A 23,137-nucleotide genomic window follows, 5' to 3' on the forward strand; every position below is an offset into this window, starting at 1 on the left:
CTGCGTGGCCGAGGCCGCTTCCTGCCTGAGGTCATTTACAAGCGAGTGGCTCGGAAGGGGTCACTGGGCTTTATCCAAATACAAAAAGTACCGGCAGGTGGAGAACTGTATGAGTCTCTTCCCGTTCCCCCTGCATCTTCTCCTGCGTGTAAAGGTGCGTGAGGGTGGGCGGCAGTCCCCAGGAATCGTGCCGGGACCCAGCGGTGGCTGGACCCCCTGGGTGCGACCGCGACGCCGAGGGTCTCGGGCTTAACCAGGTCGGCAGAGGTGGCGCGTCGCAGCAGGCGGGGGGCACTGCCCGCTCGCGTCTTGGGACGGTTTTATGTACAGGGCGACCTGGGAATTAGGATCTTTGGGCGCTAGTATCTGGAAGACCTTTTCCCTCCCGGGGGAGTTTGGGGCGCTTCCCTACCCGAGAGCTCTGCCTGGAGCCCCTGCTTTTAATGAGTGGTATCAGAACCCCTGGTGGGAAAACCCAGAGTCCTCATCTAGACGATGTGGTGGCGCTCAGACGGAGAAAATACGGTGTCAAAAAAGATAAAGGCGCAGAAAAATCTAGGCTAAATAAGACATTTACCAGGAAAGTGAAGTAGAGCGTTTTTTGATGCCGAATTTTGTTTAGGTTAAAAGATCAGATGTGACAATAGGCTTATAATTTTTTCCTAAGCATTGACCATTGAAACAAAACTTCACACCTGAGAACCTTTTCCTAAAAAAAAAAAAAAAAAAAAAAAAAAAAAAAAAAAAAAAAAAAAAATTATCCTTATCTATTTCTTTCTGGTAGTGCTCCAACCCCCACTCCACCCCCCCAGGCATCAGCGACAGCTCTCCATAGAGCACATTTTTCATTTTCAGCATCATAAACCCATGCCATGAAGAATCATCATAAACTAGTTTCAGGAAGAATATAAGTGATGCTCTAAAGCTTGGTCAATTGGCATTGCTTGATTCAGTAAAAACTGCCTAGCCGGGAGCCCAGCCATTTCCTCCTCATGTCGCTTATTTGTTTATTTATCCGGTCATCTGAAACCACTCCCTTAGGACTGAGGACGCGAGAGGATTGGCACTGTTCCATAAACTCTTAGAGAGTTTTCTAAATTAGACAAAGGCAGTGCTTCCCCCAGATAGTAAGGAGGGATATACTTCTTTGAAGGTACTGCTGTCATTAATTAGTGAAGTCCTTGTGGTGATAAAATTCTCTGGCAAAACTTCCACATATGGTGTCAAAATAATTTTGAACACAGAACATGTGATGATCATTTACTTGTAGATCAGCGAATCCACCACACATCGATATTGAGTTTGATTGCCAAACCCACAGCGCGAATTCACACTCTGAACCAAACTCTTGAACTAAAATATGGCTTCTCTGGTGGAAACGACAAATGTCCGGTGGCATTCAAGCTTCCGTGAATGGGGGACAGAGAACTTCTGTCTTCAGACTTTCAGCGTTTTGTGGGAATTAGACACTTAACATTTTGGCATACAATAAGACAGCCTTCACTATCCCCATCTCCGGAAATACTTTTAAAGAGACTGTCCACAGGTGATCTATACACAACACACCTGTGAAAGATTTGCATAATAAACATGACCCGTTAATTGTTACTTTCTCCCCTCAGCTTCCTCTGGACGGTTTCCAACGGGGACATGGAGGCCGCTTTGAGTGACATGGTTTGCAGAGCACGTGGGCAACGGGGACTCAAAGACTGTGTTTTGTTCAAGAAAATCGATTTAAAGAAAATGGTATATGATTTCTCCCTTTTGTTTTGATTTCTAAAACAACCTACTACTTACTTGTTTTTTTAAAAAGAGCCTTTCAGCAAGAGATTCAGAACGAGGAAACAAAGTTTAGTAAACTCAATCTAAAAGGAAAAGCGGGGGGGAAAAAAATACCAGCCCTTTGATGTCCTTGGCGTTGTCATTACAGTCTTAAAATAACCGCCAACCCCCTGGTCGGAAAAGAAAAACCTCACGGATTAAGTAACTATTTATCTCATGAGGATAATTACTTGTTTGACCTTAAGTCATTCATTCCTGAAACCACGAAGTTAAATTTTTGAGATGTTTTTAAGCGCCACGGCTTCTGGCTGTATTGCTTGGTTAACAAAAGCCTGAGCCTGGTGGCCAGCGCATCTCGAAGAGTCTGAGCATCATTTCTGGAAGGGGAAGCTCGGGCAGGTGCCTCCGGCAGGGGAGGGAGGTAGGAAGTTTCCCGGCCGTGCATATGTAAAGAGGTGCTTAATGACCGCAGCCACAGGTGGCCGCGTTGGCCGGGGATGTCCAACTCCTCGTCCTCTTCCGGAACTCGGGCCGGGCCGGGCGGTCCCACGCGTCAGGGCAGAGGTGAACCCCCGCGGCTCAGGTGCAGCTTAATGAAACCTTGACGGCCTCTCCTGCTGTGGCCGCAGAGCTGTCCCTAGGAACCTGTTTAATTCCCTTTCATAACACTTCCGGCTCTTTCCTAAATCTCATTGGCTCGGAATTTTCCGTGCTTTCTGGGGTCTGCAGGCTTCCCCGGGCCGGCACGCGCTGCCCCAGGGTTGACACCGAAACCGGGCGGGGGAGGGGACGGTGCCGGCGCTCCGGGGGCCGCTCTGGGCCTCAGACCGCGGGCGGCACCTGGCGGGGCTCTCCGCGTGCGGAAGCGGTAACTCCCGCCCCCAATGGTCGAGCCGCCGCGCGCCTCGTCCCGGCGGTGGACACTGGGCACGTGGCGCGTGGCACCTGTGGCCCGAGCGCCGCCGCGGTGGTGGAGGCCTGGGCTGGGGCTTGCCTGCCCGCCCGCCGGCCGCCGGGCCCTGGGAACAGTTCTCACCAAGCCTCCTGGTTACTGTTTAACGTCCCCACCCACGTTTCAGTTTGTTCAGTAAATCGATCGGACTGTGAGAGTCAGGCCGCTGTCTTGTCGCCATCGAGCAAAGCTAATATCCTCCCAGCATATGGCCTAAGGTCTCCGCTAGAGATCGGGAGCCACAAACACACAAACAACAACAATCGCCGCGTCGCGCGCCCTCTCCTCCTCCCCCAGCCCCACCCCGCCCCCGCTTCGGCGCCTGCGGCCAACTTCCCGGGCTGGGAGTAGCGCGGCCCCGGACGCGGCTGCGGGGTGGGTGGGGGACCGGTGGCGGGAGATGCGGCGGCCGCGGCGCCGCTGACTGCGACGCGGGAGCTCCCCGAGCCGCTCCGCGCAGGTGAGTTCAGCCCGCGCCCGGCTCTGGGCTGAGGCCGCGTCTCCTCCCTCCGCGAGCCCCGAGCCCCTCGGGCGGCGGGAGGAGGGGCGCAGCCCGGGAGGGGCCGAGCCCGGGGTCCCCTAGGCCAGGCGGGTTGAAAGCAGATACCCCGAGGCCTCCCAGTGCCCACGGAGCGGGGAGAAGAAAGGGCTGGAGGCGTGGCAGCGGGGGGCACGCGCGGGCCGCTCCGCGGGGCGAGTGAAAGAAAAGTTGGATTCGTCTGGGAGAGAGAGAGCTTTCGTGTCTGTCACGGGGCCATGTGGCTGCGAGGTCTCTGGGGGCTTCAGTGGAGTTCTTGTGGCCTGGGGCAAGGCTACGGAGTCTGGATTCCTGTGGACAGTGGACGTTTGTGGGGAGGGGCTTGGTCTTGGAGCACCACCCCGAGGCTTTGGCTCGGATCTCAGCTTCTGTCGGTTCTCTGGAGATATCTTGGGAGTGAGAACGGTATCTTCCAGAGCCCCTGCTGGGGAGATTATAGGAAAAACTATGTATGTGTGTATATGTATATATTTTACCTACATGTACATAAATACATATGTTTACCTACATATGCATAAATGTATATTTACCTACAGGTTTGGACTTCTGTATATATATTTAACTATTTAAACTGTTTAGCCTCCTTTGGGAAGAAATGTCCTTTGCAAGCTTGTTTAAACAATGTGCTCGTTAAGCAATCATCATTCCATGTCTAACGGGATAAGCTAGCACGTGATGAAACCTTTGCTTTGAATGTCATAGGCGCTTCGTACCTAATGCCTTGTGCTTCTGAGGCTTGCTCAAAGCCATCAGAGGCCCCTCTCCCGCTGTCCCGCGTGCAGCCTCCAGCCAGCTTTCAGATGCGGGCGGGGACCGCAGCTTCTCGGAAGACCCTGCAAACTAAGCATCTCACTGATAGCAACAGTCCTGCTTTGGTTTTGTTATTTCTTCCCGATTTTCCATTCCTTTCATATGATCCTTAGCTCTCTGCACAAGCATTTCCTCATCAATAAAATGTTCTTCCCCTCCAGCTGTCTCCATTTTTCAATAATAATCCCACTGACCCCACCTTTTCACCACACTACTGTTTTCCTCTTCTGTGCACCGCCATCAGTCTTTATATTGTGTCTTTGAAGTCGGAGGCCATGTGTAGGGTTGGGCTTCTTGCTGGTAGCATTGATTGGGGGGGGGGGGGGAGTAGAGGGGAGTGGCCCTTAGGAGTAACTACTCATTTTTTACTTTTCCAAATGGAGTGGAAATTGAGAGCCTTTGATTCTCTTCTCCCATTCCTCCTAACCTCCATTTCTAGGTCTACAAATACGAAATTTTCGCAACATGCTTTATGAAGGTAGTGGAACCCTTTTACTAAAGTGTGTCTGCTCACATCTCCTAAACATTTCATTCTGCAATTCTGATTATAAGATAGCACAAATAGACTTTGGGGATTGCTAAGGTTTTTCTTAATGCCTGCGTATAAATAATACCTTTATGTTTGTTCCCCGTTTTTTGTTTGTTTGTTTTTTAATTCTTGTGGTTTCTATGAATTCTGGAAGTACTACTTGCTCATAAAACAATGTGAAAAGTTTAATAAAATATAAAAGTGAATCCATTCCCAGTTCCTCTCCATGTGTCACCACTATTGCTGGTTGGGTTTGTGTCACTTTATTTGTTTAACCACAGAAATTTTTCTTTTCTTTTACAAAAGTGAGCAATGCTTCATATCAGACCAGTGTTCTGAAATTTATTTGTCTTTAATAGTTTTCAAATATTTATCTCAATATATGAAGAATCTTTTTTTAGTGTATCTACTCAACGTAGCCAGCCTATCTTTCCAGAATACTCATTTGGATTTTCCAGTTTCTTACTATTACAAACAGTGATGCCATGGATATGTGTGTCCATTATCTTTGCAAGGGATCTGCAGAATATTTATTCTGAGAGGATTGCTGGCTCCAAGGGAGATTCAATTTAAATTTGATAAATATTGAAACGAGCCTTACTCAGTACGCACCGTGTATTGGCCACGCTCTCGCCAACACTGGATAGTAATGATGTAAGATGTTGCCCATCTGATTGTTGAAGAATTGACTTCTTATTCTTGTAGTGTAATTATTAGGAATTATGTAAACCAATCCCGAACATCTGATTTGAACAATGAGGATTTTGCCTTAAAAATATAAAGTATAGGGAGAATGAACTGTATTTCAAAATGCCATCTTATTTTTGAGCTTCTAAAAGATACCACTGCATCAGTTATGATCTATCCATTTACTGAATGGGTAGAGATACTGGTACCTAGTAGGTGAGAATCTATGTTGCAAACGTGACTATGGTGTGCCTTCTGGTTGGTATTGTGATTTTGTGGTTCTTGACTTACATGTTTGCCACCTTCATAAAAAGAATTCAGTTCCATGGAAGTGCAAGCATAATTTTAAGTGATATATCATACTTTGGGGTCATTAAGCAGTGTCTGCAAACAAAACAAATGAGTATACAATGATGCATTCTTGTAGAATCACTTCTTTCTCTCTCCCCATGGGAACTTGCACCTCTTGGTATTAATCAGCTCATGTACAGACACAGAAATTGTTCGGGTATGGTTTATTCTTATAGGTGAATAAACTATTTAGGAATATTTATAATATATATATGGTAATATTTATGAAATCCTTAATATGGACTACATAGTATTCTAAGACATTTATAACCATTGTTTTCTTTTAGATTCTTTAAATAACCCTGTGCAAGTCATACTGATATTCTCCCCATTTTCAGATGGAAAAATGAAGCAGAAATTTTAAAAAGTTGATTAAGGTCACACAGCTACAAGGGATAAAACTGGAGATGCAAATCCAAGCACTTTGTCTCTAGGCTCTGACAGCAACCAGGCTGCTCCCTATGGTCATTGGTTGCTCACTGCCAGGGTGCCCAACCAAGGGGGAAGTAAAGACCTGAACCTTAACTGGAAGCCACTGGCCAAGCTATATCCCCTTGCTGTTGGCTGGGTATTGCCTGGGGTGGGGACTTTTCTAGGTCACAATATGTCTGTAAGAGCCAGCAGCACCTGGCTCCTGCTGTATCAGGAGCTACAGTTATACACATTCAGATGCTGTGTAAGCACCTTTGGAACTCAACACTGTCTTGCCCATTCATTATGGGTACACCTTAAAGAATAGAGCTGCCTTACTTACTGCCTGTCCTTCCTACCTTATATGTAATATGGGGTGGCCTAGTATGTTCTCCACATGGGAGACTTAGCTCAGAGCCTCTGATGTTGTATTGCTGTGAAAACGTTTGGTTTTATCAAGATGGTTTTCTGGAAAATGCATAAAGAGTTCATATTTGTGTGTGTGTGTGTGTGTGTGTGTGTGTATATGTGTGTGTGTGTGTGTGTCTTAACATTTGGGGAGACGTGAAGGTCTTTGAGGATGACCAACTCATGGCATTTAAGCCAGAGAGAAGGTTTTATTGTCACATAGGGAGGTTTGTGATCCTGCTAAGCTATTCACAAAAAGAAGGGCAGAGGATGAGGAATTTGGGCAAGTTAAGCTTTTGGCCCAATGTGCTCATATTTGAAGTGTATGTGATTATAATAACTATCTCATAGACTTGTTATGACATTTAAATGTGTTAATACCGCCTGACCAGGTGGTTGCACAATGGATAAAGCATTGCACTAGAATGCAGAGGACCCAGGTTCAAAACTCCGAGGTCGCTGGCTTGAGCATGGGCTCATCTGGCTTGAGTGTGGGCTCACCAGCTTAAACACAAGGTCACTGGCTTGAAGCCCAAGGTCGCTGGCATGAGCAAGGGGTCACTTGCTCTGTTGTAGGCCCCCCACCCCCCATCAAGGCACATATGAGAAAGTAGTCAATGAACAATTAAGGTGCCACAACAAAGAATTGATACTTTTCATTTCTCTCCCTTCCTGTCTGTCTGTCCCTATCTGTCCCTTTCTGTCTTTCTCTCTATATATCTGTCTAAAAATAATAAATAAATAAATATGTGAATACCTGCAGACCTTTAGGACAATGCCTGGCATTTATTGAGTACTCAATATGTATTCTGTGTTGAGGTTGTAGTTGTGATACAATGAGATCAAACATCTAAAACAGTGCTTGATTTTCAGTAAGTTCTTACTGTGTCATCTGTTTTTTATTGACTCTATTTCTAAAGAAATTATATTTACACACACAAATTGTATATGACTTCAAGTATTTATGGATCCCTAGAAACCTGTCCAAACTCTCTAATAGGCCTTAAAGACACAAGGATGAATAAGATAGACACAGTCCCTGATTTCATGGAGCTTATAGCTAGGCAGTGTATCACCCTGGATCACCCTGCATATGGTCCAATGGTTAGACTTTGGGCTTTGCAATCATCAAACTTCTATACAAATCTCAGCGCTGCCCTCTGCCAGCTGTGTGTTCTAAGCAAGTTACTTAATATCTGTGCCTCACTTTAAAAAGTTGTAAAATAAGAATAATAGTCGTTACTCTCAAAGGACATGTGGATTAATTCTTGTATTATTTGAACCAAGTGTGTTATTGGTTGCATGTTTGGTACTCTCTCTATACTCTATTTCAATATAGAAAAATCACACCTATTAATCAATGCTTAGCTATGATAGCAAAGCATTGACATGGACAGCTAGGCATTGTGTCCCCAGCACTTAAAAGTATCAGCTGCTGACATCCTCTGGATCTGATAATTTAGTTATTTTTTAATATTTTGAATCTTTGAGTGTTGGTCTTCTATGCTTGCATATTGAGTTTGCTTTGCTTGTGCTCTTGACTTTGTTGGGTCATGGCCACAGGTTGCAAATAGTGGATATGTACAGTGCTGGTTTAGCAGGAATGAATTTACCTGCACTGTACTAGGTGCCTGGAATACAAATAGAAATAAGCAGTGGCCCCACCCTCAAACACAAATAATTTGCTTGGAAGAAAAACACATCACCTTCTACATCAGCAGGTGATAACTATTGCATTAGGACACTAGATAGACATACCCTGGACATGGGAGCAGGGAGGATAGTTTGAATAGCCTGAAGAGATCTCATGATGGAGTTAATGAGTTTCTGATTAAAACTTGCTGAGTAGAAAAAGACGAGAAAGGTGTTTGGGGCAGAGTATCACGTGTGAACCGGGGGAATAACAAAGCTATAGTGGGGAAGGAATGCTGGGCCAGTTTCTGACTATTGTGAACATGGATGACAAAGATTTTGCTTTTGTCATCGAGGCAATGGGGAGCCCTTAAATGTCTGTAAGTAGATTGGGTTATGGAAGCTCTCTGCCTTTTTCACTTCAGAGTAATTGGCAGCATTTTGGAGGATGGACTAAAGAGGCAGACAAGAAGCATGGCAGCAGCAGAGAGCTCCCACCGTGGTGGCAGTGAAGATGTGCAGAGGATAGGAGAGAATATAGAGCTGCTCTGAGGCTCTTTAAACAGAACTGAAGAACTGGAGAGTGTGGAAGACCAGAGAAAGCGAGAGACTGAAGCTGACCTTAAGTCCATATTCTTCAGGATTGAACAAGAGCTTTGATTTGATCATGGTCATTGCAGATTTATAGTTTTCTTAACTATTATATTTCTACATGTTGTTTCATGTTTTAAAACTTAATCTGTGTGGCAAAGCTAAACTTTATTTGGTCATTTAAGCGAGATTGTTAGGTACCTGGAAAAACCATTGTTTGTTTGCCTGTTTTGGGCTAAGTTTCAGTGAAGTAATTATTATTTCTAACCTGAATTTTTGCAACAACCAACTGCTTCCCCTTTCTTGTCTTCCTGGCCGCCAGTCAGTTCTCCGGTCAGCAGTTAGAGTGATGGAGAGAAAGCCAAATTGATCATTTTCTTTTTTCCTCCATTTAAAACACTTTATGAACTTCTAAATGTCCTTAGCCTGAAGTCCAAGTGTCTTCCCATTGCTAGACCCCATGTAACTTCCACTCCAAGCTTCATCTCTCTCTACTTGAGATCCCTCACTTAAATCTTCAGCTGGAATAAATTTTTAGCCCCTCAAATGCACCGTGCTCTGTGCTTTCAAAAGCACTGTTTCTATCATTTGAAACACGTGGCTATCGTCCCCATCATTTCCCCCTTGTCATTCAGCTGACTTCCACTTACCTTGCAGGTAGGTCTCTGCTCAGATACCACATTCCAAGTCTTTTCTAATCTGACCCCGTGTAACAATTTAATGTAACTTGTTCTTTCCCTACCCTACTCACAAACTTCATCACACGCTGGGGTTGTGTGTTTGATGATCATATATATTCTCTCAGGCTTGACTGTTACACCTCTGAGGGTAGGAACTCTGTTATTCTGGCCCACTTTTTAATTGGGTCTTTAATTCAAGCTTAATAAGGATGTATTTACTGAATGAATGAGTAATTGCAATGGAGAAGGAAAGTGAAATACCAATAGGATAAAAATGTGTGTTGAGAACCTCATTTTCAAGCACTACATTCTATAATGAGATTAAGCAATGGCTAGAAACAGTTCTTTCCTAAGGTTCTCGTGTCTGGTTGGGGAAATGAATGGAGGTATTATTAATCAGCATGATCAGTGCCAATGTTGAGTACCAGAGAGAGACTATAGAAACTAAGCAAAAGCCCCACTAACTTTCCCTGGAGTAGGTTACACCGGAGATGACAAGTGAATTCTTTACTTTTAATTTAAGTTGGATATGATTTATTGATATTGAGATATAATTACATTGAGATAATTATATTAAGATATAATTTACATTAAATAAAATCCATTCTTTTTAAGCGTACACTTCAGTGAGTTTGACAAATGCATGCCTTTGTGTAACCTGCTGCAATGAAGATGTGGGACATTTCTGCATCCCTGCCCCTCAAATTCCCTATGCCCTTTAGCAATCACCCCCTCCTCCTCTCCCCAGGCAACTACGGATGGGACTTCTGTCCCTAGTGTTGCCTTGTCTAGAAAAATATATACATAGTATCATATGGAGTGTAGCCTTTTGTATCTTGCTATTTTCACTTTAGTATAAGAATTTTGAGACTTAGCCATCTTGTTGTATGTATCAGTAGCTTATATTCTTTATTAACAAAACAGATTTGGGAGGTACAAGCTGACCTACAATAAACTGCACATATTTAAAGTGCACAATTTAAAAAGCTTTGATGTACGTATGTACTCGTGAAACAGTCACCACAATAAAGGCGGTGAGATAGCCAGTGTTATAGCTTTCCTCATGCTCCTTTGTAAACCTTGCCTCTGGCTCCTGAGACAACTGCTGATCTCCTTTCTGTCCTCGTAAATTAGTTCATATTTTCTAGATTTTTACCCATGGGATCGTACAGTATTCTATTGTGAATTATTTTGAGATCCATTTTTTTTGTTGTTGTTGTTGGATCAATCGATTCCTTTTTTCCTCCTGAATACCATGACGTTGTATGGATGTGCCATAAATTATATATTAATTCATTGACCTGTTGATGAACATTTGGCTTGTTTTCAGTGTTTGGCTTTTATGGATAAACTTGCTATGAGCATTCTTTCACAAAGTCTTTGTGTGGACACATGTTTTTATGTATTTTCTATAATTACCTAGGAGTATAGTGGCTGGTAATAGAGAAGAATCTGTTAAACTGATTTCTATAATAATTGTGCCATTTGTGTTCCCCCCCAGTAGTGTTTGAGAGTTCTAGTTATTCACATCCTTCCCAACACATGGCATGACCAGTCTTTTCATTTTAGATAGTATAAAAGATAGGAGTTCTCATTGTGGTTTTAATTTCCTTTTTCCTAATGACTAATAAGTCTGAGCATCTTTTCATTAGCTGGGTACTATGCATGTATTTTCATTGGTTCAAAGTTTTATTGAAAACTTTGATTGGAAGTTTTGTTCAAAACCTATGCATCTTCCTCCACCTTTTAAAAATTTAGTTGTTTGTCTTATTATTATTAAATTGTAAAAGTTCTATATATATTATAGATACAAGTCCTTTATCACATGTAGGTTTAAAAATACTCTTTCCACATATGAATTTATTCTGGTACAAGGGATAGAATTTGACCAAGAGAAGAAGAGAGTAATGGAAATATCAGTCATAAATAGGAAGAGCATGTGCAAAGGAAAATAATTAAGTTGGCTTTGTGATATTATGAGGACCCAACATGTGGTAAAGTAGGAAAAGGTAGTGGACAGTGAGTTTACAAACTAGGAAAGAGCCTAAAAATAGACCTTTTTTCTTTTGCCATGGTATGGAATTTAAACTCTTTTTGGTGGGAACTAGCATTAATAAAATCAATACAGTAACAATATTGAAGCTAATAATTGAGTTTTGCAGTTTGTAGAATTCTCTGCTATGCACAATTTATAATGTTTCTTCCTACATTATTTTATTTAAGCCCTGTGGCAACCATGGGTAGACACTCAGGTTGAGGATGTGTGCAGTCAATATGAAATATAGATTTTTGAGTTTTGGGCCAATGTCTTTTTGCCAGTGTGTGTGTGTGTGTGTGTGTGTGAGAGAGAGAGAGAGAGAGAGAGAGAGAGAGAGAGAGAGAGAGAGAGAGTTTAATGTTTGAGGGAAGAGTATCAGCTGGGTTGGTCTGAATGGAGTCAGGAGAGCAGAGGACATTGTCCTGCTGAGCTCTGGTAGTTGGCATAACAGACCCTGGTAAAGCTTGGGAAGTGTAGCTGTCCTTTGAAGATGACAATTTGCAGTTAGCATAGAACATTTCATAAAAATTCCAAAATCTCAGAGTACTTTCCAAGATAAATTTTTTTTTAGTTGCCCTTTATTTATAAACCAATTCTAGATGAATAAAGTAAAATTATATGTATTTGTTAATTAATTTGCTAAGGGAAAAATAGTTTGACCAAGTTCTTAACTTTTTAAATGTTAACTTTTTATGTTTCTTATGAGATGTTCAAAGATAACGGAAAGTTTTCAGACCTGATCCTTTGGTTCAATATATTGTTTTCCTTTCGTTTTTCTGTTCAGGGTCCTGACCTCTTTTCCCAGACCACTGCCATGGACCGCTTGTCCACTTCAGAAAGACAAAGAAGATTTCTTTTTTTAATCATCTTACCTAGAAGTTTTCAAAATTCTACATTTGCCTCTTTTTTTGCAAATTTTATTTCTTTTTATTTGTGGTAAAAAAAAATGAGGGGATAGTAATCCAGAGAAATTGAAATACTCATACTCTCAAGTGAGAGATTAATTCAAGTCAAAACACCCTCTTACCAAAAATGTGGAAATGAATTAATATTAATTACACTACTCACAAATAAAAAAATAGGGGATATTTTATTGCTCTATATTCATTTGGAAATATCCCCTAATTTTTGTGAGCAGTATATGTTTAATGTATCTGCACACATTTTTTGTGTATACCCTTTGTGTAATCATCTCAAATCACTTTAAGAACTGCTTGAGTATTGCGTAGTAGGTTGATGCAAACTTAGGATGGAATCTGCCATTTTCTCATAGATTTACCCGAATATCAAGGTGTCTTTAAAAACATATTTGCAAAACCATTCTCAACAAGTTTGTATTACTTAATTTCTTTGAGGCAATAGAAAGAACACGCAGGCTTTGGAGTCAAACAGACTTGTTTCAAACCTGTATGCAGGGCTTTAGACATGCTAACCAGCTGGCTTGGGCCTGCCTGGCTCATGGGCACAGTGTGTTTGTTGTGAGACTTCAGCAAGATGGCATTTGAAGTGTTCAGCACAGAAGCTGAAACAAGGCAGATGCTTTTAATACATACTGAGATTGCTTGCTGTCTTGACTCTTCCTTGTTAACATTTTTATGTACTTAGCCCTATTGCTATAGGTTTTATACACATATATACACACAAATGTATATAACACATACTATAAACATATATACACACACACTACTTCTATTACTAATCATTGACTGCTATGACTAGTTAAGTTATTGAACACTTTCTATGTGCTAGGCACTAAGCTCTTCACATAAATCATTTAATTCTTCCACTTTTTAAGGTGTAAGCTATTATTATCTCCTTAGCGCAATGAAAAACTGAGGCACAGAGGTTAGATACCCAGTTGAGACTGCACAGTTAGTAGATGCAAGTGTCAGGTATGAGTCAAGGGCATTCACCTTCAGACCGCACATAGTTTCCTCTTCTGTTGACTTTATTTATTTAACTCTTCTTCTTTTCCAAGTGAGAGGAAGGGGGATAGACAGACTGCCACATGTACCCCAACCAGAATCCACCTGGCAACCACCATCTGGGTCCGATGCTTTGCCCACCTGGGGCCTCACTCGAAATGGAGCTATTTTTATTGCCTGAGGAAGAGGCTCCATGTGCAGGGAGGGCACAAGTCAGCACAATTTATCCACGGGGCCATCCTCAGTGCATGCAGTTAATGCGCTCCAACCAATCAAACCATGGCTGTGGAGGGGAAAGACAGAGAGAGAGAGAAAGAGAGAGAGAGAGAGAAAGGGAAAGGGTTGGAGAAGCAGATGGTCACCTCTCCTGTGTACCCTGACCAGGAATCGAACCTGGGACATCCACATGCTGGGCAGATGCCTTACCACTGAGCCAAAGGACCAGGGCTCATCTATTGACTTTAACACCTAAGCTGTTCTGCAGTTAATCTTATCTCTTCACAGTATCTTTTAAACCTAAATATGAAATAAGAAAATTTTATTTTTCTCATTTTTTTTATGTGTTCCACTATTTATATGAAGCATGTGGATGATTTTACTGGGCTCATTTGAACATCTATTGAGATAATATGACTTCTGTAGAAATAATGTGGTTGATTGACTTCTGAGATAGGTTAGAATAGACTGTAAAACACTGAACTGGAGCTTTTGATTGGAACTAATTTATTAAATATGCAATAAAAATTGTAATAGTCATCTGATGCATATGGTATCAATTTTAATAAATTTTACTACTTTTGCTCAATGAATTGAAACATTTTGAATATTTAATTATAAATGTATATATCTTACTATCTTCTCTTTAGGATATGAAGAAATATTAGTTGAAAAAGTTTCTTAATTAGTGATTAATAATTAAATTTCTTGGGGAGCAAGGCTTACAATTTAAAAGGCCTTCACTGTTTGAAAAGATGATGATCCTTTCTTAGTTTTTAGTTCATCAACTTCTTTGTGGACAACGAATCCTGCTAACTGAAGTCATCCTCATTGGGGACACATTAAACAGCATATGTAGTGTGTATTCATAAGCCATTACCACCTGGCTTATAAATTTTAATGGTCATACTTTTCTTCTATTTATGCATGTATCTCTAAAAGTAAAAACTTTTCAAACTTGCAAACTAACCTTAACCACTTACTGTAATGAAGAGCAAACAGTATGTGGGTATAACATCTAGGTCTTTTATTTAAAGCCTAAAACAATTTTGAAAAACACTGTGGTTTTCTGTGTATATAAAATCACATATTTTTCCTATGAGTTCAAAACCTGACATTTATTTTGTGAAATTGAACTAACTTTCATATTGAAATAGGAGCTATGATGACAATGTTTCCTTTGTTAAAAAGAATTAATATTCAATTAGGCAAGAGGTTTTTTTTGTTGTTTCTTTTTTTCAGACACAGAAAGAGAGAGTCAGAGAGAGGGATAGATATAGGGACAGACAGACAGGAACGGAGAGAGATGAGAAGCATCAATCATCAGTTTTTCGTCGTGACACCTTAGTTGTTCATTGATTGCTTTCTCATATGTGCCTTGACTGTGGGCCTTTAGCAGACCGAGTAACCCCTTGCTCGAGCCAGCGACCTTGGTCCAAGCTGGTGAGCTTTTTTCAAACCAGATGAGCCCGCGCTCAAGCTGGCGACCTCGGAGTCTTGAACCTGAGTTATCCACATCCCTGTCTGATGCTCTATCTGCTGCTAGGCAAGAGTTTTTAAGTAAGTATTATATTGTAAAACATATAGTGGCTCAAGGGATGTAAAAACTTAATGGAATCCCTAGAGCAGGGGTCCCCAAACTACGGCCCGTGGGCCACATGCGGCCCCCTGAGGTCATTTATCCTGCCCCCGCCACACTTCTGGAAGGGGCACCTCTTTCATTGGTGGTCAGCATCCATATCCTGTGCTCCTGGAGTACTGTATGTAGCAGCGTCACTCACGTACAGTACTACTTCCAGTGACGCAGGATGCACGCATCACGGCTCCGGAAGCGCGTCATATCACTTGTTACGGCTAGCAGTGACAAATATGGAACCGGACATTGACCATCTCAGCCAAAAGCAGGCCCATAGTTTCCATTGAAATATTGGTCATTTTGTTGATTTAAATTTACTTGTTCTTTATTTTAAATATTGTATTTGTCCCCGTTTTGTTTTTTTACTTTAAAATAAGATATATGCAATGTGCATAGGGATTTGTTCATAGTTGTTTTTTTATAGTCTGGCCTTCCAACAGTCTTGAGGGACAGTGAACTGGCCCCCTGTGTAAAAAGTTTGGGGACCCCTGCCCTAGAATTTAGGAACTAGCAAACTAGGTGGAAAAATATATACAAAAATAATTATAATTCTCATTGCTTTATGATGTTGTAATATACAAATTAGTTATTCCAGGATACTGAAACACATATTTATACACATACACACATATATATATATATTCATGTATATATATATTTTACACACAAATAATATACATGTATAATATATGCTAGTATATATACTCATAATACACACTTGTATTTATGTATTTATTTCTTTGTGACAGAGACAAAGAGAGAGACAGAGAGAGGGACAGATAGGGACAGAAAGACAGGAAGGGAGAGACATGATGAGAAGCATCAATTCTTCATTGCAGCTCCTTAGTTATTCATTGATTGCTTTCTCATATGTACCTTGACCAGGGGGCTACAGCAGAGCAAGTGACCCCTTGCTCAACCCAGTGACCCTGGGCTCAAGCCAGCGACCCTTAGGCTTAAGCCAATGACCATGGTGTCATGTCTGTGATCCTACATTCAAGCCAGCGACCTCGTGCTCAAGCTAGTGAACCTGCGCTCAAGCCAGCAACCTTGGGGTTTTGAGCCTCTGTGTCCCAGTCCGACACTCTATCTACTGAGCTACCACCTGGTCAGGCACATTTGTATTTAGATTGTAAATGTTAGATGCTTCACACCAAGTTTAATTGAACTAAATAAAAGAGCTAAAGCAGTCTTAATCATTTGCTATATTTTCCATTATCTATCTGATAAGTGTTTTTCTTATAGTTAAGTAGTATTCCTCAGTTTGTCAATTTGAAATGAAATAAAGAAAAAAGGGAGTAACTATCAAAATGAGTGAAATGAATTTTGAAAACAGAAGAAAATGGTAGCAAACTGGTAAATTAATTCAATCTAAAATACAATAGTATAAATCCATTTGTATAAAGATTTATACACCAAAGAGATTATGTACCTTCTCTTTTTGGTGTATCATATTGGGAAGGTATTGAGAAGATACACAGAACTTATCTCAAAAATACTTTGTTTTCTACTTGAAGGAAAAGAATGAATAATATATCTATGTTTATGTAGGTGTTTTCTAAGAGCAGCCATAACAAAATGCCACAGATTGCATATCTTAAACAACAGAAACATGTCTTCTCACAGTTCTAGAGATTAGAAGTCCAAGGTCACGGTGTCTGCAGGGTTGGTTTTTTCTGAGGCCTCTCCTTGGCTCCTAAATGACTGTCTTCCCGTGTCTTCACGTGGTCCTCCCTTTGTGAGTATCTGTGTGCTGATCTTTTCATTTAAGGACACCAGTCATAAGAAACTGGGGCCCACCCACATGACCTCATTTTATCATAATTACTCTTTAAAGGCCCTGTCTTCAGCTACAGCCACATTCCAAGGTAGCGAAGGTTAGGACTGCAACAGAGGAGGTGTGCGGGTGAGGGAGCAGAGAGGGCCCAAGTCAGCTCCCAATGGCAGGGCAATCATAAAGTGAGCCAGCCTTAGTACAGTCTTCTATGTTCAAACCTCCCTCAGGATTCGTGCATATATTTGTTTTAAACCATAGACTCCAAAACCTGAATCATTTATGTTGACCTCTAAAAACCTCCATCTCTTTACACTCACCGTTATCACTGACGGCTCAATCCTTCCTTTTTCTTGACCAATCTCTTAGGCAAAAACTGATGTGGCTTGAAGGTGCCATCTGGTGTCACTGAATAATACACAGAAAGAAGGATCTTCCATGAATAATCTGGACATAGTCTGTTATTGTTTAAAAGAATTATTTCTACTGTCTACCTATGTACATACTACTGTTCCCCCATGTTGACCTTTGAGTGAAGGCACAGTGTTTTGATGAAGAAGCCATGTAGGGAAGTTGTGAAGGTATGGACATTTGTGTCATTGAGACCATCGGAAGTGACAGTTAGGCTGTCTAACATACGAAGATACTGTGTTTACATTTTGCAGAGACATTTTAAATCTGTCTTTCAGGTTTTTACTGTTGACTTGGTTCAGGGCCTCATATAGACATATATGCATCACCTTAATTTATAAGCATTGAGTTTAAATAAGAAATGCTTGGCCCTGGCCAGTTTGCTCAGTTGGTTAGAGCATTGTCCGGACATGGACATGACAAGGTTGCAGGTTTGATCACACGGGAAGCAGGCAATGAATGAACAATGAAAGTGGAACAACAAATGATCTTCCCTTCTCCCTCTCCTCTCTCTTCATTTCTCTCTCTTCATTTCTCTCTCCGTCTCTCTAAAAATCAATCAATAAATAAAAAATTAAGCTCTGGCTGGAGAGCTCAGTTGGTTGGAGCATTGATCTGAAGGGCTGAGTTTGCAGGTTTGATCCCTGGTCAAGACACAGACAGGAGCAGCTCAATGTTCCCGTCTCTTTCTCTCTCTCCCTGCCTTGCTCTACAAGAAAAGAAGGAAAGACAGGAAGAAAGAAAAGAAACACTGGATTCACATAGGAATGCATACAGTAATTTAGGGACCACTAAACTGTGTAGTTCTTGAATTAATGGGAGAGAGACATCTGGTAAACAGCATTCATGCTGATAGCAAGAGTGCTACCACATCAGATCAGTTCCAGGGATGAGTCTTCTCCCCTGGTGGAGAGAGAGAAACCAACGCACAGGGCCTTTCAGGTACAAAGGGCACTTTCTGCAGTTGAAGTTATGCATTAAACAGATTGTTCCAGAGACTCTCAGGGAGAATCCTAACCACTTAGCTTGCGGTAAAAGCTCCCCTGATTCACTCCGGCAAACACTTTAATTAAACTAAGAACATGATTGCACATCTTGGGCCTTTGGATCGGTTCACTCACTCTAGTGTGTCTTTTAAAATTGTGAAAGATTTAGTAGCATTGTGTCTTTTGTCATCTTGCAATAAATATCTTAGGAACAGTGGTTCATTGATTGAGAGAAAATTATCAGTGTTGGTATGGCATGCTGTGTGTTAAGTATTTACGACAGTAGACTGGGCTCCTGAGTGACCCTTGACAAGTTCTTTAACTTTTTTGCGCTTTACTTTGCCATCTTATCTAGGAGACTATGACCTACTTTCATAAAGTTCTTGAGAACTGTAATTTAGACAACATACATGACACCACCTACTGCTGTTTTCTGGTACCTGACAGTTGCTTAATAAATGAAAATAGTGTTTCTTTTCTTCTCCATGATTTTTAATTTCCTCTTATGATATTGGAAATAGATATTTTTAAAAAGTCTCATAATTTTTTGCTTAAACCCAAAGCCAGGAGTTGTCCTTCATTTCTGTCTCCTCCTTACACACCCTGTCTACTTTGTCAGTGAAGTGGAGGCTTGCCACTATTACCTCCACATGAGCCTTGCGTTTCACTCAGCCTCCCCTCTCTGGCTCCATGTCAGCACACAAGCCCCGATAATTCCATACCTGACATCAGTCCCAATCTATTAACTGCTCCCTCAGTTTTCATATCACTTCCTTCAAGGATGAACTTCTCAAAAGATAAATGAGAACATGTCATCCCCCTGCTTAAGTCCTCCCAACCGGTTTCCCATGGTACCAGAAATAAAGTCCAGACTCTGTTGTGGCCACTGAGGCATTTGGTGCTCTGGCCTCCCTCCCCCCACCCCATCTCTGGGCTCTTACCTCTTACAACTCACTCTCCGCACTCCCTCGGTTTTCTAGCCACATCGCAGTTTTCATAAATTTCCCCTCAAAAGCCAAGTAGTTTCTATCTGAAGGCCTTTCTCTTTTGCTTTGGATTCTCCTCCCTCACATAAACATCTTGAAATGTCACTTCCACAGAGAGGGTTTCAGGGAGCTTCCTCTGATTTGTGAATGAGCCTTCTTTCATGTGTAGTGTTGATTGAAGAGAATCCCATCCGCCCAGCTGGCTGGGAGGGCTCAGCACCAGGCGCTCTGGTGGACATTGTAAATGGGATAGAACAGAAGGCCAGGAAAACAAGAGAAGAAAGGTAGTCAGGATATTAAAGTGGTAAAAATGACACATTCCTTCTTCCATATATATCCTGAAAACAAATTTCTGGACATAATGTTTGTTTGGATTAAGATATAATTTTCCCAGTCACTACTGCTATTTCAGGAGGATAAAGCACACTGTGCGGTAGGAATAGAAGGCAACCCCGCATTCCCTGTGCAGCTTTATCCCAGCCACCTTGCAAGGGGGCAAACATGAGGGAAGGTAATTTTCATAATCATATATTTAACCCATTATATCCAAAATATAATCATTGCAATGTATCATCAACATAAAAATTAGTTTGCATTGTTTTTCACAGTAAGCTTTTGAAATTGGGTGCATTTTTGCCACTTGTAGCACGTCTCAGTTCCCACCATCACAGTTCACATGCTCAGTAGCCACATGTGGCCAGTGGCTGCTTGTTGGTCAGATCTAAAGTGACTCAAATGACGCCTGACCAGGTGGTTGCACAGTGGATAGCGTGTCGGTCTGGGACACAGAGGACCCAGGTTCAAAATCCCGAGGTCACTGGCTTGAGCTAGGGCTCATCCAGTTTGAGCGCATTCTCACAGATATGACCCTATGATCCCATGATCGCTGGTCTGAGCCCAACATCACTGGCTTGGACAAGGGGTCACTGGCTTACCTGGATCCCCCAGTCAAGGCACATATGAGAAAGCAATCAATGAACAACTAAGGTGCCGCAAAAAAGAATTGATGTTTCTCATCTTTCTTGCTCCTGTCTCTCTCTCTCTCTCTCTCTCTCTCTCTCTCTCTCTCTCTCTCTCTCCTCTCTCTTACTCTCTCACTCCCTCTCTCTCTAAAAGAAAAATAAATAAATAAAGTGACTCATAGGAGAGTCTATACCTGGGGTAGTCAACCTTTTTATACCTACTGCCCACTTTGTATCTCTGTTAGTAGTAAAATTTTCTAACCGCCCACCAATTCCACAGTAATGGTGATTTATAAAGTAGGGAAGTAACTTTACTTTATAAGATTTATAAAGCAGAGTTACAGCAAGTTAAAACATATAATACTTACTTACCAAGTATTTTATGTTGGATTTTCGCTAAGTTTGGTAGAATAAATCTTTATAAAACAACTTACTATAGTTAAATCTATCTTTTTATTTATACTTTGGTTGCTCTGCTACCACCTACCATGAAAGCTGGAACGCCTACTAGTGGGTGGTAGGGACCAGGTTGACTACCGCTGGTCTATACCATTATCATGGTCTTTTTATTTAATTTTCCAACAACTGAACTTGGAATTCACTTTTTAATTTAGATATGTCAACTTTTTTTTTTCAAGGACTTTTAAATAAAATAATGGGAAAACATATTTTCTCACATCTGAGAAAGAGAAACCTGTTCCATCTTTCTTAATTAGGTTTAAAGTTAAATAAGGTTGACAAGGGTTAGTTTACACAGACAAAGTGGATGGTATTGCTAGACTTTCTGCTACATATTTACAAGATTTAGTTATGAGGCAGTTTAGATGGCAGTGACATGCTACAAGTGACTTCCAGAGTTGAATGGGTAACAGACTCACCTGAGAGCTAGTACTCATGCAGGTTACTGGGCTGCACCCCAGAGACTGGGATTCAGTAGGTCAGGCTGGGGCTCATGTCAGGTGTGCTGCTGTTACTGGGACAGGTCGCCTGTCCGCCCTCGACACAGTGCACCTGTCCTGCCTTTCATTCCCTAGGAACCACTGTTTGAGTTTGTTTGTTTGTTTGTTTGTTTGTTTGTTTTTGGTGAGGGTGGGTGAAGGTGGAAGGAGGATATTACCTATGCATTTATCTTGGTATTGTACTCCCTTTGGAGGAAGGAGGAGCAAAACACCCTTAGAGGGGAAGGAAGAGAGAACCAAATAACACATTTCAGGACAGGAGATTGTTTAAAAAAGTGCTACTGAGATCAGGGCCGATCCAGATACAATTACTCATGTTTGGTGTGTGGGGAGTGGGGTCTAGGTCCATACTGGTCAAATAAGTTTGTAAATATGATGTATAGGTTTGCTCGCTTATATTTTGCATTGGGTGTGGGAGACAGGCTGTAAGCTGGCAAAGTCCTCATAGCCTAAGGCTTAGTTTTAAGACTAAGCCTTTCCCAACCTTTTAATACTAAGATCTTTTCAACATTCTTCTGATACTAAGATTTTCTCAAAGCTAAGCTTTTCCCCACACCCTTGACTGTTGCATGATGGGGAGTGGTGCACTCTTATGAGGACTCCAATTTATGCCTCAGGTAAGTGGCTTTGTATCAGAGACTTCCTTATTTGTATATTGGCTTAAAGGCTTTAATTTTCTACACTATAAAATAAAGCAGACTGGGGGCTCTCTCTCTGGGTTCCTGCCATCAGCATTGCATAGGCCTCCCTGATCCCTTTTTTTCCCCCTGCTTTTCCCTTTGCTTTCCTTGTAAGACACCAACAAACAGAATGGCCTACCATCCGCCGACTCCACCGTTTCTTTACCATCTGCCCGAATTCAATGAGAACCTGCATGTGAATGGCCACGATGGCGGCCCCTGGCCATACAGTCCAGATGGAGACTTTAGCTGAAGCAATAGTAGCTCTGTCCAATACTCAACCAAGTCTAATATTCCCCACTATGATGTATCCATTTTGTAGCCAAGGTTAACTGGCTTTCACATCTTAAAATTAGCTTTGAGGCTCACCTGGTAATAAGTATGCTAGTTAGATCAAACGGTGGTCACACAGCCATGAATTCTGTTGAATTTCTGCAAAGCTTCAGTTGTGTGAATCAGGCCAATATGAATACTGAGGTGAAATTAATGTTAAATTTCCAAGTGATTCAAAAATCACGACTAAACTAAGTATAGTTTTGATAAAGCCATGAGTTTGATTTTTTTTTAAAAGGATAACTTCAGAAAAAATATTAAGTGAAATTAATCTTTTTATTTTCTCTGCAGGTTTTAATTTTCCTGTAGCATTATCTAATATTGACTGAGCACTTACTATTATTGGCAGGCACATTGCTTTAAATGCTTTACATGCGTTAACTCATTCAGTCCTCCTGACAGCCCAGTGCCTCCATTGTTTTTTATCTTATTTACAGGAACACGTTACATAGCCCGTGAGTAGTAGGAGGCTGTTCTAGAACTCTTAATATTTTATTCTCCTCTCTGGATTCAGTTGCCTTAAATTGTTGTTTTAAGGCAGGTTCCACTCTTCCTCCTTCTGCTTCTGTTCTACAGATGTGTACTCAATGACACATCCATTGGAGTTTTTTTGCCTAGAATTGTTCCATTTTGTGTAATTCAGAACTGTTGCTTCCCTCCAGGCCTCTCCTAAACCACTCAATTTACCTGAAAGTATAATCTCTTTTCCTTTTCCTTAGATCTGCCCTTTAGTAACATTTTACATTCATTAGTTCTTGAAACTCCGAATACATTTAATCTGTTCTTTATTATCAGAGCTGAATTATAACAGCATTGGAGAACTTTTCTGTTTTCTTTTTTGAAAGATTTTATTTATTGAT

General features: G+C 41.4%; 1 protein-coding gene across 1 annotated transcript in view; it reads left to right on the forward strand.

The window, feature by feature from the left end:
- Nucleotides 1–2,897: 2,897 nt before the first annotated feature.
- HNF4G (hepatocyte nuclear factor 4 gamma) overlaps nucleotides 2,898–23,137 on the forward strand; it is a 108,273-nt gene continuing 88,033 nt past the window's right edge. The window contains exon 1 of the mRNA XM_066266348.1: nucleotides 2,898–3,194. The gene's annotated coding sequence lies outside the window, so the exon portion shown is untranslated. The remainder of the gene's footprint in view (nucleotides 3,195–23,137) is intronic.

This window comes from Saccopteryx bilineata, chromosome 3, assembly GCF_036850765.1.
Source record: "Saccopteryx bilineata isolate mSacBil1 chromosome 3, mSacBil1_pri_phased_curated, whole genome shotgun sequence".
Taxonomy (NCBI): Eukaryota; Metazoa; Chordata; class Mammalia; order Chiroptera; family Emballonuridae; genus Saccopteryx; species Saccopteryx bilineata.